Here is a 25,335-nt window from a genome sequence, read left to right as displayed (position 1 = left end):
TCCTCAGTAAGTTCACAATCTCCTTTCAACTCAATAGATTCTTGGTAGCATGCAGATTTCTCTATAATCCATTAGAACATAATAAGAGCATATTAATCATGATTACAATGCACTTTAATCACAACAACAAAATGAAAGAAAACATTAGGCTCCGGGGGCAAGTATGCCAATCAGCTGCGATTCAAGCTGTGCTCACGCACTGCAACGTCCAAAAAATAGTAATATCGAAATAATGGTCCTTGTACCGTCTAATGAAAATGTATTCCTCAAGTGCTGTAAAATTAAGCAAAGAATTTTTAACACCACTTTTTCAAACATCCTAGTTTTATTTTGAATGCTGAAATGATTTTAACTTTGCACACAGACATGAAAACATTCCACAAAAAACAAAAACTACCAGGGTCAAAATGATTAGCATCCCCTGGAGCTAATAGTCAATAGTGTATATATCTTGCTGGATAACAGCCTGCCATTGTTTATTGTAGTTTTCAACAAGTCTCTGACACGTCTCCTCAGGAAGACATCGATCTTCATCTTCAGTTCATCCAACAGATTTTGTGCAAGGCCACCATCAACCAATGCTGATGTTCCACCAATGCATTGGTGCATCAATAGTTACAATGTTACAATGTCATTAAGACACTTTTTTCCAAAGTGATGCACATCTGAGAGTAAGTCAAACATAAGCGAAGATATAAACAATTAGAAACAACATCAATAAGTGCCACAAAGGGCTTCAAGTCTGATCTGACAAAGCTGCTGCCAGGCAGGGCTAGAGGCTACGCACATAGTGAAAAGAAGCAAATAATTAATAAAAGTTGTAATGATATAAATAATTATCATCTAAAAAGATCAAGGTATTTAGTCATTTGTGATAGCTCTCTCATTTTATGCTCTATTTTCACTTGTTAGCAGTTGTTTTTCCACCTATTAGTAAGTTACAGTAGTTTTTAATATAATCGAGATAGTTTTCTAACAGCCAACATAACAGCTCTATTAATCTCTGAACAGGCATGACAAAAAGCCTAAAAAATTAAGAGTGAGTAGGCTGATTTGACTATTTCCTCTTCACAACTATCTTTAAGATATTTTTAAAAACAAATACAATCTATCAGTTTATATATATATATATATATATATATATATATATATATATATATAGATATATACATATATATATATATGTTTTTTTTTTTTGTTTTTTTTTTTAATTTTGGGTAAAACTTGTAAATGAATTAGAACTCTTTATACACATCACTGGTGCCAGTGTAGATAAAATCCAGTGATCAGAAACAGGGATGATAATATTTATCATGTGTAAAGGGATATGAAAGTCATTGTTCTTTAAGGTAGTTCCGTTTCCTGGTTTAAAAAAAAAAAAAAAAAAAAAAAAAAACAGCTCTTTTTTTGTTGCTGGGAAAAAAGGGGAATAAAGCCATTTTCAAGTTTTTTGCTCCAGTCACAAAAAACAAACAAAATAAAAAAAAACAAAAAACAAAAAAACAATCATTATAAAATATCTTATAAAGTGATAATTACTGTTATGAAGAACTCTGAATAAATATGGATTATTTTAATTATTTGCACACTATATCACATTAAAAGTCAGTTTATTATACAATAAAGACACTGGCACCATAATGAGGTAACACTACTGTTATGTCCTGTTACTTTGAAATATCTTGGATATTAGGCAGAGAGACAGCTTGGTGCATGCAGCTGCAGTGGAGCCACCTTTCAGGTGATGTTTCTTTTGTGAACAAGCAGATACGATTAGCTGGCTCTTTTATTTTATCTTCTTTTATCTTTTATTTGTCACTCAATTGTCACTCGATTTATGTAATAATACCAATAAACCCAATGTGTTTTGAATAAATAACGACAGATTTATGTATTCATTACTGATAAATCCAATTTGTTTCAAATACTTAAGAACAAGTGTATGTATTCAATATGCAGCACATAAAGTTTATTGGCCTGTTTATGTTAAATCTAAGTAATTTAAATGGATGGAAATGTTATATGCAATTGAAATACATAAATCTTCCGAATAGGCCAAAATATTTCTAAGTGTATATTTTAAGGTATATATCCACCTTTTAAACTCAAAATTTTGTTTTTTATCTCAAACTCTGACCTTTTAAACTCTTAATTTTGATTTGTAATTCCATATTTTGACCTTTTAAACTTTTGATTATTAATTTCTCTCTCATATATTTGCCTTTTGAAAACATTATTTTGACTTTTGATTCTGTTTTCTGACCTTTTTAATATTTTGACTTTTTATCTCACATTTTGAGCCTTTAAACTTATCATTTTGACTTGTTTTTAAATATCAAAATCATTTATCATTAGTTTGTCTCCCCCTTAATTAATTACCTGTGAAAATAAGCTTTACAGTTTACCCTGTTGGGCCCTCAGGTTAGACCTAAATTCAGATTTCAGCCTCTGCTGTGATTGAGTTTGACACCCCTGAGCTATATTGTAATATATTATCTACCTGATGTAAATCTGCTTATATCCTTGCATTTTGTACACTTTAAATTATGTCTAGTCAGCATTCTTGCCTTTGCACATCTTGCAACCATACACTTGTACGTACACTGACTTGTATGTACCAGAAAAATGACCTAGCAGGAGCTCGTACATACTTCAATCTTATTTTTTAAAATTCAGTTTAACTCCACTTTCTTGTATTTAATGTTAAATTCCTGTACAGTGAAAGTAAAGCTGATCAGAGTCAAACTCCCTGATTGTGTAAGCCTACTTGGCCAATTAAAATGACTTTGATTCTGCTTACCATGAAGAAGAGCCTTATGTTCCACACAGTGACCAAAGGCAATGTAAATGTTTTTGCTTCACTTTCAATGAGCTGTCATATCATCCCCCCTTTTTTATATAAGGGGATGATTTGACTGTCTATGTCCCAGACGTAGTGCTCATATATCTTAAAGCAAAGCTCACACAACTCTGCAGCACCAACACCTCTGTTTGAATTATTGCTGAGAATCCATCTGTTTTGCCACGTGGAAATGAAACAGCAATTACTTTGGATTCCAAATTGGTGCAGTTTTCCAGCTCCAGCAGGAGTGTAACCAATTAATGAGTGTGTCGTCTGCAATTTTGGGATCAGCAGGGGTTCTTGAGAATTTTGGCTCTCGGTCCAGAGCCGGTTATAAAGTTGTTATGCTTCTCAGGAAATGAGAAGAAATAGCAGCTGCAAAACATTTTCATGTCCATAGTGTGGTGTTACAAATGTTTATTAATATTGATCTGAGTTTGTTTGCTATGCCAGAGCCAAAAAAGAAAAGGGCTTTCAGCATTTCACTGATTTTCCAAGGGAATTTGGAAAGAGAGTAAAAGAAGCCACAAATATCAAAAGGATTACAAGATAATATTTGTATAATGACCCTGAGTGTATAAACAAAACCCTTTTTTATTACAGGCTTTCAGTTTATTCCTACAAAATGAAACCATTATTTTCAACCTCGCCATCTGTTACCGTGCATTTGCTTCTTTCTTTGATCTTTTCCTTTTCATTGTAAATTCAATGGCAGGATACGCTGGTTATTTAATGCGATGTGAGTCAGGTACCTGTAGCTGGACTATAATTGTCCCCCAGGGGCACCTCCACTGTTTCAGCTAGGTAAACGCTTCGTTGCTGTAAGCCTATTGTGAATTATATCAAAGGAAATTAGATTAAAGCAATTGGATTTTCATGGTAAATTACTCTTTACCCCTCAAATGACCCACTGAATGAGAGAACGGAGCCACCGGCTGATCTAAGTAACTGTAAACTACCGTGTCGTGCTATGTGTTTTTCCCAGCGGACACCACAGGCGGGGAGATGAGATTATTTTAAAGTGATTCCTCACTTCCCCTTAATTGACAAACAAACAAAAACAGCACAGTTATAGTTCAGGGATTTGCCTTTTAGGAAAGTGGCCACAGTTCTTCTTGAGTGGTCTGGAATACAGCAGGAAGTTTGTGTTAAAAAGGCTTTCTGTTTGTTTGTCTTAGAATGGAGTGGCGGTAATGGATGCACCACTTGATCAGCGAGCGACATGAGAAAATAATTTGCCATGAAAGTGACTTTTCATTTGCTGGCATCACACATAACCACATTACACACTAAACACAAGAAAAGCAGAAGGACAAAATTAAGGGTTGTTTTCTCTGATAGCTGCGTATCTAATTTGCATGACTTTGCATAATACAGTCCATAAAGGCAACAATATTCATAATGTGACAGCCAAATCACATTTTCCTTGATAGGACATCAACATTAATTTTACCTCAGCTGCAAGGTAAAAAAAAGAAAGTCCATCAGTTGTGATCATTTCTTTGGCACCACTCTCTGAAAACCTGCTCCTTTAATAATCAAAGTTAGTTATTTCTAAAGAGTCATGGATGGCTAGCATGGCCAAGCCCTCCTTTTCTTATACATTAAGATTTGAACATTTTTGTTCAAGTAATTCAACAACAGATTGTTTGTCAGTTTGATGGAACAGAAGCAATCCAGTGTAACAGTAACAAAAACTGACCTCATCCCCTGGCTGTTACATACAGTTCATATAAAAAGTATCAACCCCCTTGGATGTTTTACCCTTTTATTGATTTGATAAATGCATTTTAACAATCACTTGTGTCTCAACTGACTGTAGTCTGGAAGGTCCTGTCACTGGTTAATCAGTATCCCCAGCTACCATTACACCATGAGGACAAAAGAACACTCCAAGGAACTCAGAGAAAAGGTAATTGAAAAGTACAAGTCAGGGGATGGATACAAAAAAAGCACTGAGCATCCCTGGAGTTCAGTTAAATCCATCATCAAGAAATGGAAGGAATATGGCTCATGTGTCAACCTGCCTAGATCAGAACATCCAAGACCAAGGACTTCTCTGAAAGGGTTACAAGCTTCAGCAGCTGAGATAGGAGAGACTCTGCATACAACAATGGTGGCCCGGGTTCTTCAGCAGTCAAAGCTTTCAGAAAGTGGCCAAGAGAAAGCCACCGTTGAAGAAAACTCATATTTAATTGATTTAATTTAATTGATTAATCTTGAGAAGAGTTTGCTCAAAGGCACATGGGAGACTCCATTGTCAAGTGGAAGAAGGTTCTTTGGTCTGATAAAAGCAAAATGAAGCTTTTTGGACATCAGACAAAACGCTATGGCAGATACCAAACAATACACATCACCACGAACACACCGCCCCCACTGTGAAGCACGGTGGTGGCAGCATCATGCTGCAGGGATGCTTCTCGGCAGCCGACCCTGGGAGGCTTTTAAGGTAGAGGATAAAATAACTGCAGCAAAATATAGGAAAGTCCTAAAGGAGAGTCTTGATTATTCTGCATGAGAATTACAGCCTTGAAGAAGATTTTTTCAGTAGGAAGATCACCCAACATACAGCTAAAGCTACACAGGAAAGGTCTGAAGACAATACGATGTATTTTCTGGGGTTGCCGAGTCAAAGCCCTGACCTCAATCCAATAAAGAATTTGTGGTTGGACTTGAATGGCTGTTCACGCCTGTTCCCCGTGCAACCTGACAGAGCTTGAAGAGTTTTGCAAAGATGACTGGAGTAAATTTGTAGTGCCCAGATCTGCAAGGCTGATTGAGACCTGCTCACGCAGACTCAGTGCTGTGATTGCAGCCAGAGATGAGCATGTCACTACAGGGATTTTTTGAGGTGGAGAATGGAAATGCATTATCTCTTTTCATTTCTTAATACCTTCTGCAAAAATGCCTCAATGCTTTCCATGAAATATTGAGCTCAATACCTGAGGTTATATTGGCTTTGACCTGGTACTTACAGAAGGTATTTTGTTTACTCTTAAGACAGGGTGGACATTTGTGCAAGGTTTAAGAAAATGTGTTATATTGCGAGATTTCACAACCACAAGAATGGCCTTGACAGACAAAGGGACAGATGTATGGGTTGGACAACTCAAAAACATGATTCCTCTAGCCCTCCAATTTCCAGAGCAGAGGCATAATTACAGCAGTGCAATCACAATGTTTAGTCTGTTGGCTCATTAAAGGCAGTTTCCATTATGTGTTAGCATCAAGCTATCAAACCAAGTTGTACAACCAGTCCCTCTGTGATGAATTGCTTCCTCCTTGGAGGATAATGCATAAACAGCCATATCATTTAGTACAATTAGGTAAATTAATTGTGGGGATTTAATTGATGTTAAAGGGGAGTCTTTTATTCAGAACAACTGTTTCCTTTTACATTACACATGCCTTTATACTTCTTTTTTAGCATGTACTCACACCAGCTATGCATTCATTAAGATCTTCAGAATACACCTTTATGTTTGTGACATTTAGTACTGCCACACTAATATCTGAGTATCTCCTTACTATTTTTTTCTCTTGTTTAATCTTCTCCTCTTTATCTCCACAGAGAGTCCTTCTGACACAGGCGACATGGTGGGGTGCAAGAGAGCACAAGATCCGGAGTGTTCTGGCATCTTGGTGAAAAACAGAAGACTAATTACCTTGTGAAATAATTTAATGTCAGCCCTGGTGTGGTTTCCCCTCAGAAGGACAGCTGAACAGGCCCAGTCCTCTGCTGGGAGATTCATCTCTGTCAGCTTAGATAAACCTGCTGGCCATCACAGCGCTGGCACACACATCCTGCTCCTGGTCCTGGAAAAAAAAAAAAAAAAAAAAAAAGAAAAGCCTGATGAAGCTGTCCTGCCTTGCCTGTACAGGAAAAAGACAGGAGGCCTAAGTGAACACGAGCTTTCATTACTGCTCCCTTTTTTAGCACTTAGGAGGTGCATCTGTTTGGGCTTTTTTTTTTTGCAAATCACCTTTATCGTCTGCAGGCGTAAGCAGCTGCCATCACACTCTGCAAGGGTCTTTAGAGCTGTCAGGCTGAGGTAAATAGGATTTCACTAAGAGTGATGGGAGTGGATAAGCAATGAATGTATTACATGTTTATTCTAGGAGATTTCTTATCACAAATGTCAAAAACAAAATGCAGATCTCCCCACTTTTTTACATTTTGGTCCCATGTTGTGACAGATGAGGCTCTAACATATTGTAGTCGGGATGACTGTGAGCGCTATATGCACTGCACATTTCATAGCCCAGCACTATTAAAGCAAATGTGTGTTCAGTGCCATGATAAACAAAGGTAAGTTTAACTCCTTCCATAGCACAAATGTAGTCAAAATTTGATGTAAAACCAACCAAGACTGACTGACTTTTTTGTGCAGAAAAGTTGAGGTGGATTTCAAAATGGAGACTACCAAGCCCTATCCCAGCTTTGTAAGAACCATGAGACTCTTTTATTTTTAAAAGTGTATTACATTTGTACACTGTTTGAAATACACAGTGTATAACAAAATATTCTGGTACAGAGAGTACTGTGAAGTGTGGTGGCTCTACCTCTGACTTCTTCCCAGGTGATTCTGAGGCAGGGGTGCGTCTTAGCCCCCACGCTCTTCAGTGCATGTGTGGACTGGATAACAGGGTGGGTAACACAGGCAGCAAACTGTGGATCTGGACTTTGCAGATGATGCTGTGATCCTTGTGGAGACTGTAGATGTCCTTGTGGGGGCTTTAGTCTGAGTCGAGTCAGAAGAATAGCATGCTGCCTCGAAACTTCAATGGGTTGCCGATAAACACCTGGCTCGGGAGCTCCTTCGTGTGCTGTTCTCCTTACCTTGTGGGGGCATGTCTCCTGGGCCAAAACAATGATCCAGGCATTCAGAGATGCCTTTGTTGCTGCCATTGAATCTGTGCCTGTGAATGGTGAGAGAGTGGAAATTGTAGAGCAGTTCCCCAACCTTGGCAGTGTACTCCATTGAACTGCTGACTGCAAGGCTTAGGTTGACAGTAGACTTGGACTCGCATATGGGGCGAAGGGTTTGCTGGGCAAGACTGTGTGGGGTTCCTTGTATCCAAGCATGCAGACGAAAGTCAGAGACTTTGGTTCCTTGGTCCGCACAGTCTTTCTATACTCTTGTCAGGCCTGGTAGCTGACTGATGGCATACTCAGGTTGGCGGGATAGGAAGGGTCAGCTGCCTGACGTGGGCACGCCTGATCCAGATTATCCTATACTGGGTGCCCAGGACACCCATAGGCAGGTCCAGATGCTGGAGTCGACGACGTGCATCGTGGAGGGGTGAGCTGGGAGAGTAGATGGTGCACGGGCCTGTTGCAAACCTTGGAGATGGCCATCAGGAGGCCAGATGTAGTACAGGACCAAGGTCGACTGGGCGAAGTGCCAAACGCGCATATGTTCTAGTACCTGACCTGAGTGTATAACATGACCAAGTTTACATATGATTTCACCATTTTTATGAGCATTGAAGTAGAGTTACCTCTCAGTGTCCTGAATACACGCCAGTGGGGTTCAAAAGGTTAGAGAGTTGCAAGATGACCAACTCTACCTACTGAGGCCTAATCCCTCTATCTCTTCAGTTGTGCCACTCCTGAAACACACCTTTGGATATTAAAGAACCTCAACCAGCCTCTTTGCACTGTGTCAGGGTTTGCCTTCCAGATTGTGTGCATTGATGGAGACTCCTCAAATCCTTTTTTGCCACATGCTAAAGATGGTGTGCTTTAAACCGTTAAAATAAAGGCCTATTTTGCTTTCACAATCGTTAATTACATCTCACTCATTCCTCCATTACTTTCTACCTCACACTTCTTGCTATTATTGTCTCGGCTCTTACTGGGAATCAACTGTCTCATTAGCTTGTCTCATCTATCCAATAGAGTGGTGTGTCATCCTCATTGTCTGATTATTTTTTCTTCTCTCTTTCAAAGTAGGATTCTCCTCTGCATTTAGTTTCAACATGCTGCGTTTGCACAAGTTTCCCCACATCCTGCTTACCACCAAGTCTTCACAGAATCATCATCTTTTAATGTATCATCCAGATGGTCTCAGAAAGTCTTTAACCACCACCACCAGAGTTTGGACTCCACAGGGGATTTATCCTGCAGTCATCTGTCCATTACAGAATCTTAAAGCAGGGTCCAAGTGCAAAAGATCTTCTGTCAAGCCATACCACCATATCACCACATTCAATATAGAGTGTTTTCCTCATTTACTTGTCTTACCTGGTTGAATACAAGATATCCACGTATGTTGTATTATTTGAATTTGACCCCAAAACAAACTAATGTTAGTAAAACTGAGGAACTCTATCAGGTGAGGCTAAAGCTCAGTCAGTTCTGTATGGGACCACTGAACCAGCAAATAAAACCACATAGATAAATGATGTGGGTTAATGGTTCACAACAACAAATGTTAATACGGTATGGTTCTGGTTCTGAATAAATGGACCGAGTGCCATTTATAATGAACACCTCCAGGAGTAAATGAGCTACAAAATGTTCCAAACAGTAAATGGTAAGTGACCATGCTGTGTTTAACTTTGTCTATTTAGAAAAAAGACAAATGGGTAATGTGTGACTCATATGTGCTTCTTAAAGTTGGCCCATTTCAATTGGCTAAAAATCAGTTTTACCTGATAGTGACATATAAAATCAGGAAAATATGTGCTCTTTTAGATGATTAAGTTATAGTCATCTGAATATGCCCCAATGCAGAGCTGGGCATGTCAGTTAATCCATCAGTCTATTACTCATTGATCGCCAAAGAGTGACAGCATAAATAATCATCTCATTCAAGTCAGTATTTTGTTGTGTGCCTTTTACGACAATCACAGCACTGAGTCTGTGTGGATAGGTCTCAATCAGGCATGTACATCTGGAAACTGCAATTTTACTCCATTCCTCTTTGAAAAACTGCTCAAGCTCTGTCAGGTTGCACGGGGATTAGGCGTGAACTGCGGTCTTTAAACATTTCTGTATTCTTCGGGTCATTGTTTTACTGGAAAAAACAATCTTCTCCAAAGCTGCAGCTCTCTTACACACTGAATAAGATTCTCCTCCAGGATTTTCATTTATTTTGCCACATGCATTTTACCCTCAACCTTTGCAGCCTTCCAGAGCTGGCTGCTTAGAAGCATTACCACAGCATGATGCTGCCACCACCATGATTCACCTTGGAGATGGCTTGCTTGTGGTGAAGCTTGTTGATGTTTAATACAAATTATCATTTCTAAACTCTGGGGATGTTCAGTGACTTGAATTTTTTTGTATCCATCCCCTGACTTATCCTTTTCAATAACCTTGTCTTTTCTTGCTTGGAGTGTTCTTTTGTCTTCATGGTGTAATGGTAGGCAGGAATACTGATTAATCAGTCACTGGACTTTTTTTAATTCACTGCACTCAGATTAGTTAGGTCAGTCACTTCAGGAGGGGGGATTTCTACACATTACTGTGTAGAAATCTGTTTTGACTTTGGTATTAACACATTTTTGTTATAAAGCCAAATTATATTGACCATGATTGATTTAAAATTACTAAATGGGTTACACATCCACGAAGGGGAATACTTTTTAAAGGCACTGTAACTTCTGCATAAAGCCAAAGTTGGTTGAATTTTTGTACTGATGTTCATATTAATTTAAAAATGACTTCTCCTACATTTCAGTTTGGTTCTTTGGTTAAATCAAATATTTCTAACAGCTCTCAAATCCAGAGGAATCCTTTATTTTCGTATTAGCAGCAGGACATGTCTTGTTGTTGTTATCTGTCATGATGGAGCCGCCAGCTGCATGGTTGTTACAGACGGGACTTCTTTATCACTGCCATGGAAACGCCGAATGTCATGTGAAGGACTGCTATGTAATGAAGAGGAACCTGCTGCTGCAAGCTGCCATCCTATTGCTGCATCTTCTTCATGTTTGTGCTGCTTATTGTGATGGACTACAGTCATTTTTGCCACTGGCTGCAACTTCAATGGCTTACACTCACCCCCTTGACTCCATCCCTCCACCCTCCCAGATGTTGTGGCCCCTCTAGGCATTTCCAGGTCAAAAGACCAGACGTGCTTCTCAGTTCTGCCCCCATCCGCATCTGTCTTCTCAGTTAGAATAGAGGTGCACTCCTCAACTAAATTAATTCAACAGCATGCCACACAATACGAGAGAAAAGCGGTTAAAAGAAGCAGTAATACTTTGTGAGTAGCTTGCAGCATTAACCAGGAAGGCTCCTTTATTTTGTATAATTTTGAGCGGTATAACTGGATTAAATGGAATCAAAGTTACCGTCTTTGTTAACAGATAAACATTTAATGGAATTAAATTTTTGATGTGCTCACCTTTGCCCCAATTCATCTTTATGGCCCCAAAGAAACCACTTGTCTCCATTTTACTACTTGACTTTTAATTTCCACAAATGCTTTTCTTACGAGAGAAATGAATGATAAATCTGCAATGATACGACCAAACTCTTTCATTTTCCCACCCTGTAATAATTTTTATACACTCCCTAAAGTGTCTATTAATGAAGGAACTGCTTTATCAGCCCATGATAATCTCATCAGAGGTGGCTCCGTTGGATCGATCGATAATAAAGTCTTTGTGATGTACCTACTCTAAGGATGGCTCTTGCTGCCCTCGTTGGCTGTGTCCTTGCACTCCAATCTCACTGCACCTTATATGTCGGTCACAGACCAGTGATGGATACCTGCTTATGATCAGCCATGCTTTGAAAATTAATTCTCAACTATCTCTCCAATATTGGCACAGCATTAAAAGTGGAAATGAAGTGCTCACCTTAAAGGGCACAAACATGCACAAGGACATCGGTACCCCTATTCCCAGCATCATCTACAGTATACCTGCTCAGGGTTTCTCTTTGATCATAGCTTTGGGCTATGCTACATTATTAAAGACTGTAGTAAGTGAAAGGCATTTAGAAGACTGAAATATTGCTTTCACTTCAAGGACATGTGCTCATGGAGACTGTTTTGATCTGAAGGAGGCAGAGACCTGGTGAATAGACTATGGTCTCATCCCATGTCTCCTAAAAGGATGTTTCCTTTGGCCTCAGTCCTCCAGAAGTAGTTCCTGACCCACCGTCTTAAGGACCGTCCCTAAGCTCTTAAGCTCAGAGGACAAAGGATCAAGGAGAGAGGGCCGAGATCTGAGGACCAGTGAACGAGGACGATCTTTTCACTACTTCCTTACAGGATACAACTCACTGATTGGTTGCTGCATCACAGCAGAAACTTCCAGACATCAGAGAATAATAACAATTTTAAAGCAAAGGCTGAGCAGATAGAATGAGCGCTTGTCCTCACTAGTTTCTAAAGAGTCAGCATGTGATGAGCCGAGATTAGAAAGGTGTTTAACATGAGTAGCAGGAACAAAATAATGAGCATAATTCTCATTGGTTAAATGAGATCAGCTTTACATAAAAAAGTGTTATATTCACATCTTAACTTAAAAAAAAAAAACCTACATAAAGTACTTTATAATTATAAAGTTTTATTTTCATGGACAGGTAATTTCCCTGTTTGATTATGAATTAAACTCTGAAAGAATCTGTTCAGTGAAGTGTCTGCCAGTAAGGAACATTTATTTCTGTCCTTTCTCAAGCAATTGAAGTTAATTTCAGATGTTTTTTCAGAGCACGTTGGGTTTGATTATTGTTGTATGATTTCAACACTTTTCTAAGATTTACAGTGCATTCAGAAAGTATCCAGATCCCTTCGCATTTTACAATTATGTTTGTCAAAAACATCATTTTTTTCTCAGTTATCTACACTCAGTCCCTCGTGATGTCGCAGTGAAATCAAAATGTTACACATTTTTGCAAATTTATGAAAAATAAAAAACCCTGAAATATCCTCTGGAGGTCTAATCTCAGCGTTCACTGTACGATTGAAACGTTAATGACACACAACTGTAATTAGAGATTTGTGTGCTCATTCTATGGTCTGATTGTTGTGCAAGGCCTGAGTTCTCACTCTGACGACTGAAATCATGACAGACCAGGCGCAGCACAAGGATTATAACTTTTATCCATTCCCTCCTCTTATTTTAAATAAAATGCAGCAGATGTTTGAAACATTTAGCCTATGATAGAGACCGTATTTTGTTAACATAACAACAAGTCATATTAACTCATTGGTGCAAGTAAAGCATGTAGTTCTTATCGCCCAATCCAAAAATGTGATCGTGTTCAATTTCTGCTATCTAGAGACCCATGAATCAATCATCAGGGGACTGTTCTTCAACTTCTGTGTGGTAAAATTGTCTGTTTAATGATAAGCATGAATCACTATTTGTTTATTTATAGAGATAAGAAAGCGAGAGAGTCAAATGGAAAAGAGCTGACAATCAGATCAGACAGGAACATTCAGCTGTAACTCCTGTCTTTCTTTCTTTGTCAGTTTTTGTCATGTGATAAAGAAACATTTATCCAGGAGAGGAATCAAGCAACTCTCAGCAGGTGCAGTGAGTAGTGACTGTGGATGAGACTGATCAGGAAAAGGTGGTGATAAAACCTTCTAGTTTTCTTACTTTTACCTCTTGAGACATGAGTTTCTGTCCTTCACCTGTAGCTTTCTCTCTCTCTGTCCCTCATGGATCATCTGCTGCTCAGCTAAGAAAAGTTTACCCAGGATAAACGCCCTGACATATGGAAATCTGCTTGTGTCTCTGCTCTCAGAAATTCATTCATATCAGGAGTGGCTAGCCCCTTCTCTTATTTTTCAACAGTTCGCACCCTGGGCATGACTATTCAGAGCCTTTAAAACAACACTCTTTACGACACTTTCTACACCTTGATTGGTGTCAACCCCTGATAATTTCAACTGATTAGACATGATTTGGAAAGACCCATCTCTGTATAGATGGCCTAACAGCTGACACTGCATATCAGAGCAAAACCAAGCAGGACAGGCACAGATCTGGGGAAGGCTACAAACAATTCTGTTGCACTGAATGTTCCCAAGAGCACAGTGGCCTCCATCATTCTCAAATTGAAGATGTTTTGCACAACTAGGACTCTTTAAAGAGCTGGTTCCCCGGCAATCGGCGCCAAAAGGCCTCAGTTAGGGAGGTGACCAACAACCTGATGGTCACTCTGACTGAGCTCTAGAGATCCTGTGTGGAGATAGGACAGCCATGACTGCAGCCCTCCACTGATCTGGGATTATGGCAGAGTGGCTAGATGGACCTTAGTAAAAGATGTGACGAAGAACCTGATCGCCTAGCCACCCTGTTGTAAAGCCCAGATTGGTGGAGGACCGCAGTGATGGTTGTCCCTCTGGAACTTTGTCCCATCTCCAAACAGGATCTCTGGAGCTCAGTCAGAGTTGCCATTGGGTTCTTGGTCACCTCTCTTACTAAGGCTCTTCTCCCCCAGTTGCTCAGTTTGGCTGGACAACCAGCTCTTGGTCCTGGTTGTGCCAGTTTTCTTACACTGGAGAACTATGGAGGCCACTGTGCTCTTGGGAACCTTCAGTGCAGCAGAACTTTTTTTTTTGTAGCCTTCCATAGATCTGTGCCGGTCTACAATCCTGTCTCTGCAGGCAGTTCCTTTGACCTGGCCTTTGCTCTGATACATCAGCTGCGAGGCCTATGGAGAGGTGTGTGTCTTTCAAAATCACGTCCAATCAGTTTACCACAGGTGGACTCCAGTCACAGTGTAGAAACATCTCAACAAAGATCCAGAAAATGGGAGGAACCTGAGCAGTATTTAAGTGTTGCAACAAAGGGTCTGAATACTTACATTAGTGTGATTTTTCAGTTTGTCATTTTTCATAAATTTGCAAAAATGTCTAAAATTTTGTTTTTTCTTTGTCATGATGGCGTACTGACTTTAGACTTATGAGAATAAACATGTTTCTTTTTTTTTACTGCATCAGGGTGCAACATAACAAGATTGAAAAATGTGAAATGGGTCCAGAGACTTCCTGAATGTGCTGTATGTAACCACTTAAATTAAAGTTTTGTATCAGTAAAGTCAGTGTTAAGGAATAACAAACCAAATTGTGCATAAAACCTATGCCAAGCAGACAAAAGGTTTAACTTGTTGGTGATACAATGATGGGCACAAAAGGATGCAGTCAAGTCATTTCTATTATTTGATGGCCGTGAAAAACACACATGGATAATCTTGACGACACCCAGATGTCTCTTTGTTTGGTGAGAAATGGACATAAAGGGCAAAACTGAAAAGCATCAGTGGTTAAATATGTCCGCACAGACCTAGGCTTTTGTTTCTGATTGATGGAGCAAGAAATTCAGACACGCAGATTTAACACTGTTTGGATGAAGGACGCTGCCACTGTATATTCATTTCAAAGATTTTCACTGCTTCCCCTCTTTGCCTTGCAATCTTTCTTTTCCTATTCCTGCATTTTCCACACCTTTCAGTTCTTAGATCTTATTTTTAAAGGTCAGACGGACCACCGCGTCTCTGTACTTGCACATCCTTTCGTCAGACGGAGCGACTCGGAATGAAAACGCAGCGCTGAAGCATTGCGACCACTTTGTTGTCCTCCAAAGAGCATTTCCTTCCGCGCCGTCCCCGGTTCTTTTATTTGATGGCATTCCATCTAAAGTTTTCACTCCCAGATCAGGTTATACGACACCTCTGGTACCACTTCAAATTCCTCTTTACCAAGCACTGACATAGCAGTCTACAAGGATACATAAGCAGTTCTAATATCAATAAATTTAAGTCAACAAAGGTAATCATTTTTTCCGGTTCTGAATATTTCACGATTGCCGTCGGCTCAGCAGTTAGAAATCACAACATTATTTCCCTGGAGAGTCTTTAAAAGTCTTTTACAGGATACTTGTGGAGGCTCAGCGGCTGAGACAATAACCTGGATTACATTTCAAGACCCAAATGAGTTTACCCTTTCTTTTTTTTCCACTTCAGGAAGAATGAATAATGTCTTAGCATGTTAACGCTGAGAGACACTTGCCTTGAGCTCAGTCCTTGCAGTGAAATTGAATTCCTCTGCTGTGTGAATGAATGAAACAGCTCTGAGATGGTGTCACTCAAATGCAAGGCGGCCTGTGTTTGAAATAACACCCCGAGTCAAACAGGCATATTCATCTGCCCTTCACCTCTTCATCCATGTATCCTTTCTTCCTTCTACCCATAATCCCTCTTCTTTTTCTCAACAAGACCCCTGCCTTATCCCACAAATTAATCCCTTCATGAACAGCACACAGAAGGAGAAAAGGTAGAGGAATCAAGAGTGAAAGATGATAGAATCCTAAAGCTTTAAGGCGAACGCCGCTACAGTATCTAGGTGGTGTAGAATGAGCTCCATTATTGCTCTCAGGGCTCAAATTGAAAACATTACTGCTCCCATTCACAGTCCTCAGACACAGAGGATGGTCTTTATTTCCAATCTCAGTCTCCTTTCTGGTTGAAGGAGCGCCCGCCGCGTGTGTGCATGTGTGTGTGTGTGTGGACGGAGAAATCAGAGGGGAAGATAGTGTGTTTTTGTCTCCTCAAGGGTTGTCTCAATAAAGTCATCACCGCTGATACTGTGAATATAGGTGACCTCGCCTCAGCCTTTCCCATTACCCCCCGCCGGTCGCAGATGGAGACCGGGGTGCATTTTTAAAGACTGCCTTTACATCACAAACACCGTGGCATTAGCTGCCAACGCTGTGGTGTTGACCTTGGCGAGCCAGGACAACATCAGTATGCATCGTGGTGTCGTTCAAAAGGACATAGCGCCACGTTCTGGTGAGGTCACAATGAGCAAAATCACAAGTTACATACAAAGACTTGAATAAATAAAAGGCTTAGGCAGGCCTTAGATTCCTGGGCTTTCAAGTTCAAGGTTTTCTCTTTCCTATGTTACTTTAAATCTTCATTCTACATGAAAACAAAGGTATGAAAGATGTTTTTGAAATGTCAGGTTTTACTGATAACTACTTTGCATTTCCAGTAAATGTAAATGGTAAATCACTCGACCTTTAACTCCCTTACGGTGTTCCAACCAATCAAAAGGCTTTGTTATAGATTGCATTATCACATTCACACATGCATCCATCCAGCCGTTCATTATCTATACAGCTTATCCCATACACACACATTAACATGCTTACTCTCACCCAGCAGCACTTGTTCATCCCCTCTTGTATTATATTAAAACTTAAACCACTTATTCATATAAACCACAAAATACCTGCTTGCTATACCCTTTTCTCTGCCACACATCATAATCTTTATTTACTGCATGCAAGGACGCCCTTAACCTTCAATTTACACATACAACAGCTGCGCTGTGATCAGGCCAAACACAGTGCGGAGCAAATCGCACCCTCTCTCCATGCTCCAGTCTGGCTCTGGCAAGTCCCAGAAGCACCACTCCACTCTGCTTTGTTGGTGATATGCTGCAGATCTATTTATGGCAACAGTTGCTGCCGAACCACATCAAAACACATAGAGCAGATTGATCCAAACAGCCGGAAAACATGCAGCCGTTCAACTTCAAAATACAACACGATGCCTGGACTCCCGATAGTAAATCATCCCTATATCAACTTCCTAATGCACTCACCCACAAGCCCACCCAATATGGGGGATACAGGGAAAAGCTTTCAAGGGCCCAGCCAAAGAGGGGGGCCATGGTAAAATCACAGTCCATTGTAAAGTTAAGCTATGATAACCATATTTTATCATTTTGTTTTTAACCTGAATAATAACTCTTAACAAAGCAACAAAAAATGAGTTTTATTTATTCATGCTGCTGTACAAAACAGCTTTTTTCAAAATGTAAACAGAATTACGTTAACAGTGTGGATGGGCACATTAGCTAAACCATTTAAAAAGTAATGTCAGACTTCATAGCTAAGCCATGATGTGCTCAAACGTCAGGATGCTAGAGAATAAAGTAAAATGTAGCTTTAAGGTGAAAATGATTAATTGTAAAAAGAGGCAACAAAAAGGGGGAAATTGGAAAAATGGGTTAAAAGTGGCAAAAAAAAAAAAAAAAAAAACTGCCAAAAAAGTGGTAAGATAGTAGCAAAAATGGGTACAAAGGGACAAAATGGGATACAAGTACCGATGATGGGTTGAAAAATGCGGACAAAGGGTTAAAATGGGTGGCAAATGGTGAAAAGGAGCTTAAAAGTGGCAAAAATTGTTCAAAAGTGGCAGCAAAATAGGTTGAAAGTGACAAGAGGGTCATGACTGGTAAAAACTGGTGGCTAAAGAGAGAAGGAGTTGAAAAACCGCAACTCAGGTTAAAAATGGCAGAAACTGGTTTAAAGAAGCAAGAATGGGTGAAAAGTAGCAAAAATCGGCTGCTAAAGTTGTGAAAAGCAGTTAAATAATGGCAGAACAAAAAGTGAAAAGTGGCAAAAAAAAAAAAGCAAGTGGTGAAAGTGGTAAGAGAGTGGCAAAAATAGGAAAGGGTTACAATGGACAGAAAATGGTGAAAAGTGGGTTAAAAGTGGCAAGATAGCAAAAATATGTTTAAGATGCAAAAATGGGCAACAATTGGTTAAAATTAAGAGGCCAATGGGCCCTCCTTAGTTCTATGGGCTGGCCTGCTCGCCCATCACAGAAGCAATAAAATCTTGGAATCACATCAAAATGAACGTCTAATCAACCCCAAAAAGGCTAAACGATCCACTGTTGAAACCAGCTACAGATGCACCTATAATGTCTATCTCTTCAGGCTCCTTGGAGCACAGGGCTCCAGGAAATTGTCTGTCTCTGCCTATGGTGTTTGCCACTGGACACTTTAAACATGCAGACTACAGCAGCCAAATATCAAACCACCAATCCCTCTCTTGTTGGACAACAGGCTCCATTTCCTTAGGATGCTTTGTACAACAGCAGCCCAATAAACTCAGCTAGGTACACCATGTTTTTTTCTATATTGCATAGCTTCCCTCAAGAAAACTAAATTATATTGGAACTTAGAATATGTTAAAAAATACTCATCATTTTGAATGAACACTTTGGATGAAAAGTCTCAAAAATAAAATGAAACTTGAATCTAATCAGGCACACGTCCTTCTCTGTAGCACTGACTGTGCCAACCTGTCATTGGGCTCATTTCTGAGAGGCTGTTTACCTAAAAAAAACAATCTCTGGAAGTAGAAAGGTCACATCTCCTCCATCCCTCCTCCACCCTTGTTTCTCCTGTCACCCCTCCCTTTTATCCAGGGGAGGCTGCCAGATTGCTTTAGCCTTTTTAGTGCAGCTAGCTGACAGACAGACAAGGCTCTGGCAAGGTCACAGCCAGGAAAAGCATTCATGATGGAAACTCGAGCTCTAAAGGGGAAAAAGGCAGAATTTACAGAAAACTGTGAGGATAAAATCATGACTATGAAATGCATTTAAACAGAAAGAACCTCACTGACATAAGGACTGTGCAGCACATTTAAAAAGTTCTAGTTTATTTCTTTTAAACAAGTTTACTGGCAATTTGAGTAAGTAAATAAAAGTGCACCATTTATAAATCTGAATTAATTTAATACTGGATGTCTTAAGATCTAGAAGACTAAAAATAATTGAATCAATGAGATCTTTCCTTCATTACTCAACAGTTAAAGGGATAGTCCTTTTTACTGAGATTTTTGTTAATATTAAGTACATTAGTCTCAGGATTTGCAGGTCTACACTGACCCAGGGCTGCTGCATCACAATAGTGGTGAAGCCATGAGTTGTTGACAGCAATATCAACCACCTGCCAAAATATGTCCAGGTACCAGCAGTGGGACTTAACCTTCAGCCATGGCACACTTACTGGCCTCTTTGCTTCTTCGTACAATTGGCTAATAGAAACAAAGGAGCTTGCCAGGGTGACTGTTTTGTTGTCTACCTGCTTGACAAAAGCAAAGTAGGCACTGATGTCCGAGGAGGTCTCCATCTTCTTCCAGTCTGAAACCAGTGAAGAAGTTTAATGTGAATGGTACCCAGACTGCTGAGGCTCATGGAGTCATTGAGATGTTATCTCCTTCAAAAACCTGAAAATGCAGTCTTCCCCTATCAACCATGGAGTCACACACAAAGCCAGGCAGCTGGCATGTACTTGAATCTCCATTTCTTGAGCTCGTTGGGAAGATACTGTCGCACACTTGTGCTTTTCTTCAAAACAGATCATCATTGCATCAAGGGAATATGGTTCTCACTCTCAATTTCTGAGCACCTGCGCCTAGACCTTATTTTCTGCAATCGATCTTCGTTGCTGTCAGAGCTCTGGTTATCCTGGCAGTGGAGCGTCCTTGGTAAACATTTAAATCTTCTGATTGGAATGACATCTGCAACTTATATATCTGTACTCTTCTAATAATTATTTGAACTCCTTTATTCCTCTCTTCTCTTGTTTATTCTGGTTTCATACCTCCTCTGCTTCTTCAGTGGAGCTTCCATACAAATCCCTGCTACTGCAGCTGCTGTCATCTCTGTATACAGCACATCTTCCATGTCTTCATCACTAGTTCTCTCCTCTGAATTGATGAAGCTTCAGGTGACAAAACTATAGTCTTATAGAGTGTTTAAAGTTGTTTATGCCCTAATATTATTGAAATCTGTAGAGCCAAGGCCTAGAAAAACCAGGTAAATGTGTAAGTGATCATCTCCATTTCTGGTGACTGTATCCTCCACTATAAAGACATCCATCAAGTGATTACAAGTGTGGTGAAAATGTAAAACCTTATTTTCAACCAACACTTGTTAAACTATACTTAAAATCCCAAAAAGTGACAATAAATGGATTAAAAAACATAAAACTTACCATATATCCAGTGTCTTCTCCCCACTTGCAGCCATGTTGCCCAGATACTGTCGACAAGCCTGACGCGAAATTTTGTATAAAATTGTTCTGAAAAAAAATGATGGTTGAAAATTTTTGCGTCAGTGTGCATACATGATTAGAACAACACGAGCTTGATTTAATGGACTCAACAGTACTAACTGGCTAAGACATTTGTAAAGAATCTGTTTGATGGCATGTCCCCTTGACGTGTAAATGTCTAAAAGTCGGCTTTATTTCACCTGTTAGAGTGTGTCTGCATGCAAACTGCATGTAACTGTGTGGCTGTTAAAATTAGATTTTTTTTCTGCAATCATGCATGGTTCGGGAGTTGAGAGTTACATGTACTGTATGGTATATGGCTGCTGCAGCTACATTTTGTCCTGTCTCTGCTGTTCAAAGGTTAGAATCAGTTAAGAGAGAGAGAGAGAGAGAGACAGAGTTATTGTCCATACCCATTATTTTAATATGCATTTTTAGTACATGTAGCTGCAACAGGCTCACATTTTGACTCATGCAGACTACAATCTTGTTGACATTTCAAGCACCCTTGTATTGCAAAAGCCTGTTTGCATTTTGCTGTAATCTTTATCTTGTTTCCTCTACAGTATTTTGCAGCTTGATTGTTTCTCCTTTAGCAGACCTGGGCGCTCAACACGAAGCTTATATAGGCAAAAAACAGAAACCGATTTTTTAAAAAGTTGTTCCAAGCTGTCCTAAAGTAAATGTTTAGTTTATTATGTCTTTAATAACTTTAAATAGACCTAGAAAGGCAGACAGAGAGCAGAAGCGAGCGAGCCCGAGCGCTTAAGGTTATGTAGTTAATGGAACAAAAAAAAGAGAAAAACATCTTTTGAAACACATGAATCATCTGCTGTTTAACTGTGTGTTATCATAATCTCTGATGAACTCAGTGTCATCACTGCACACAAATCGTGAGTCGGTGGAAATTGTCAGGCAAAAATCCTGTGCAATTTATCATACCTTCAAAAAGCATAATTAGGGCCCACTTCAGGCGAGGGGGGCCTCAGAGATCTGTGTTACGGGCTGTGAGTCATTATGCCCTTAATGTGAACAAGTTACAAAGTGCACCCACCCAAAGCCCCTCCTCCCACAGCCTGTTGTGTGTATTTATCCCCTGGGATACAGAAACTGTTTAAGGGTTAAAAAATAAATAAATAAATAAATAAAAGGTTGATATGAAAAGAATCACCCCCATACAATGTGAGGCAAGAAACACTCCCCACTACTTTACTCTATAGAGAAGGGGAAGGTCTCGTTTTCCTCTTGTTGTTTAACTGGCCTACTGATGAGAAGAGAGGCCAAGGTTAAACTTCTTGAATACCCCACCAGAGATAGAAAACTAAAAAAAAAGAGCAAACAGTGGGTTAATGTAAATTTAAGCTTCTAGTCTGATGTGTTTTTTTGTTGTGTTAACTTGACCAGGCTGTAGCATGCAGTGCGTTAAGTGGTACAGAAAAGTATTGTGATATTTTGTCTGACAATGTATCGTATTGTCTCTTCTACCAAGTATCGATTTTTTCCAAATTAACTGCTAATATGAACTGAAGTCTTTAATAATGGAAAATAAAATCAGTTTTTTTGGCAAATGTTTGTCCAGTGGGGTTGGCCAAGGTGACGGTCATAGAGTAGGAGAAAGTTAGTACAACAAACATGGCAGCACTAGGGAAGGACATTAGGGATGCAAGGAGGACACGAATGAGATGGATGACACATGAGGTTTGAAAGAAAAAAGAAATACTGTGGAAATACGACAAACATGAGGGCAAGACTAATGCTTAATTAGCTAAACAATTGAAAAAAATGGTATAGATCGCAAAATATTGCAATATATGGTATCACAATACTCACTGTATTGCAAAATGTGTAAAATCCCAATAATATTGAATCATGACCCAAGTTTCGTGATAATATCGTATCCTGGGGCCACTTGTGATTCCCACCCCTAGTATATATGTACATGATGAGCTTGGACATCTGGAAGGATCTCAAAGTAGAGCCGCTGCTCCTTCAGAGGAGGTTCGGGCACCTGATCCATATGCTTCCTGGTCGCCTCCCTGTGGAGGTCTTCTAGGCACGTCCAACTGTGAGGAGACCCCAAGGCAGACCTAGAACTCGCAGGAGGGATTATATATCCCATCTGGCCTGGGAGTGCCGTAGAATCCCTCAGGGGGAACTGGAAAATGTTGAGGGGGAGAGGGGCATCTGGGTTGACCTGCTTTGCACACTGCCACCCTGGCCTGGACAGTGGCAGAAGATAGATGGATGGATGCAATGCATGATGTATCCTCATCAGGAGATACATCCTCATCTCCACTACTGTAGATATCCTGTTATGTAAACATCACCAAAGCTAAGTCAGAGTTAAACAATCATAGTTAAGTTTAAGGGTTCAAAGCAAAAACTTAAATGAAACATGTCGTATTGAAAAAATGGAGAATAAGATGCCCGGTGCATTAGTGTATAGGGGTCAATAGCTGCTGCCACTGTCCTAGGATCGTTTTGCCACCGTGACAGCCGTGTAACTGAACACGCAGCAAGCTTTGCCCTGGAGGCAAGTGGGCAAACCAGCTAAAAGACAAAACATGCTTCTGTGCAAAATACTGAGTTTTTTTTTTTTCATACTTGAAATAAAATTTTTGTTCTTATCACAGGAACTTTTACTTTGTGTCTTTTTAAAAAACACAACAGCTTCACTAATCCTCCTGTCCCTGCCAAAGCCAATAATTACTGCATGACAGACCTTTACTGGGCTCAACTTTTATGGAAATTATATCAACCATCAATTATTCTCCTGGTAAAACAGCTGGTACACTGACCCTGATATTTTATGAAGTGACAGAGGTCATTCTGTGGAACAGCTATTGTTTTAAAGCTGAATTTTCATTTGTTGGCCTGGTTCTTATCAAATATTATCATGACACTAACCTCTGTTGTGCTTTTTACTGCCTGTTTGTCCTTGCATGTAGAGGGACTACAGATAAATTAAGCTCTTAGCTAACAATAATTCATGGGAACTGCACTCCACTGTCACTTAACTAGGTACACCTGTTCAGCTGCTCATTATTGTCATTATCTTTTCACATAGATATTACATTCTATTACATGGCAGCAACCAGAAGGACCAACATCACAGCAGCCCTCCACTGATCTGGGCTTATGGCAGAGTGGCTAGGCGGAAACCTTCCTCTGGCTTCCATCTAGCCACTCTACTATAAGCCCAGATTGGTGGAGGGTTCCTTCTGGAACTTTGTCCCATCCCCACACAGGATCTCTAGAGCTCAGTCAGAGTGGCCATTAGGTTCATGGTCACCTTCTTACAAGAGTTGAAAATAATGAAACTAGCAAATGACGTGGAAAAGAGGATTTAACATATCATGACATATGATTAAGAAGTGATTATTGAAGTTGTTTTTATTTCATTTGGGGAGAAAAAAAATTGTCAAGGTGGTGTGCAGAATGCGGCCAAGATAAGATATCAAGAGACAAATTCCTATTATTAAGAACAATCAGTTCTTGTGTGACCCAGGTCAAGATAGACGCTTCCTTCTTGGGCCTAAAGTGCAAATACAGGATTTCAAGGCTTCAGCTGTTGGCTTTGTCAAAAGTGGGGGTTCTGGAATAGAGGCTAATTGGACTACATGGAAGATTTGCATCAGAGTGGCAAAGGTGGCACATTGCCTACTCACTTTTAAAAATGGAAAGAAAAAAAGAATCGCTGTGCCAACAAGAGGAATTTTCCCAGTGAGTGGTCCCTTTCACATCAGTAGACCTACCCCGAGCCCCGACCATCATTCCATTTTTATAGCACTGCTGAATAGAAGTTGATTGAAAAGTGCTGCTCCCTTGAGTTTAAAAGTAGTAGTTCATTGTAATCAAATCACAAATGGTATTGAGCTCCAGCAGAACAACGAGGAAACAATTTAGTCAAATCTCTCCGTTCCTGAGGAAAGTGTAGTAAAAGTGCAGAGAAGTTTATCACTTTCTCTTTTTACAAAGTTAGACTTCTCCTTGTAAAGGGAATGTTTCCAACAATGACAGATGATGTGAACAGCTATCTGTAGGCGGTGGCTATGAACCTTCGGAACACTACTAAGAACATTTTCTCTTTTATTGTCCTGCTCTTTGGCTTCTCTGATGTTTCAGGGCTTGAGGCAACATCGCTCACTGCACATCCGTCTTTCCACCTAATAGGTGCGTCAGAATGGTTGAAAAAGGAGGCAAGGGACAAAAAAGATAGATGACGAGATGAGAGGGGTAAAAGAGAGAAGACAAAGAGAGATTGAAAATAAGAAACGGTGAAGCTGAAGTATGAAGTTGTAGGATGCCAGTCCATTGCCTTACCTTGTTACTTTCATTCCACCTGGTTTAAGGTTATTCATTGTATCTAAGGAAGCATTCAATGTATTTTCAATACACATCACTGCAGATAAACTAGAGACACATGGTTTAAATCATACCATTAACACCTTTGTTCATCCGTGATCTCACTTTGATATTTTGAGTATATTCACAGCCTTCATCACAACACCACTTGCATCACAAAGTTCACCCGCTGGCATTATTCTCTGTTTGTCACTATATCTATATGTTTCATAGTGATGCAAATGTATAGTGAGTCTGTAATGTTCATGAGTTCTCATACATTACTGTAAGCAGGAGATGAAGCGAAGTGTTCATATA

The sequence above is a fragment of the Cheilinus undulatus genome, linkage group 10 (assembly GCF_018320785.1).
Source record: "Cheilinus undulatus linkage group 10, ASM1832078v1, whole genome shotgun sequence".
NCBI lineage: Eukaryota > Metazoa > Chordata > Actinopteri > Labriformes > Labridae > Cheilinus > Cheilinus undulatus.
Note: the sequence above shows the minus strand (reverse complement) of the source record.